The sequence below is a fragment of the Corvus brachyrhynchos genome, unplaced genomic scaffold (genome assembly GCF_000691975.1).
Source record: "Corvus brachyrhynchos isolate BGI_N302 unplaced genomic scaffold, ASM69197v1 scaffold544, whole genome shotgun sequence".
NCBI classification, from domain to species: Eukaryota; Metazoa; Chordata; class Aves; order Passeriformes; family Corvidae; genus Corvus; species Corvus brachyrhynchos.
Genome location: NW_008238325.1, coordinates 2,485,445 through 2,486,327, shown reverse-complemented (window position 1 = coordinate 2,486,327; position 883 = coordinate 2,485,445).

Genomic DNA, 883 nt, shown 5'->3' with positions numbered 1-883 from the left:
TCCCCTTCCCCAGATGGGCCACAGGGAAGGGGTGGCTCAGCCCCAGGCTGTGTCAGCATCACACCTGCAAGAGGATCCCCCCTTCCCTGCCAGCATCCTGCCACTGCAATGAAAGATGGGGATAAAGCCCTGAGACCTGAGCCCTCCAGGAATGGCATCTGAACAGCTGAGAGCAGCTCCAGGGGAGAGGGGCAGGGCAGGGAGACTCCAAACTCCCCAGGGGCAGCTGAGAGCCAGGGGACAGCAGCAGCCCCTCCCTGGCTCATCCATGACCATTTATTGCAGCTGCTGCATGGCCGCCCAGCTGCACCCCCAGGACACAAACATCCAAAGCTTCCTCAGGTTTGCCCTCCCAACAGTAGCACATGCACAGCCCCTCTCCCACTCTGGCACAAGGGTCAAGCCACGGCGTGTAAGAAAACCAAGTTCAGTTTCCACACATTTGGCATCCAACAGGCAGTAAAAAAAAAAAAAAAAAAGCTTTATATTTTATTTCTTGTAAAAATCTTTGAACACATGCAGACTAAAACCAGTGTAAGAAAGTCTCCACCATGTTTAAACAAATAACTATACTTAAATATAAGCGTCTGCAATTGACTGGTATAAAAATAAGGTACGTTTTGCTTTTTTACAGGAATCCTTTCTCCAGTTCTCAGCTCAATAAACAATACACAACTCTAATACATACAGTGAACCTGATCGTTTGCCACCTCTGGGATACTGCTAAGGTATTATGTGCAAAAGTTGATAACAGTTTCTTTCCCAAAAGAAAAGTCTTCTACACCTTTCAGAAACCGAGATTTGGGTTGAAGCTGCCCCAGCCCCGTGCAGTCCCCGTGCCGTGCCGCAGCCCGTGGGCTCAGCGCCGGTGCCGGCCGTGCCC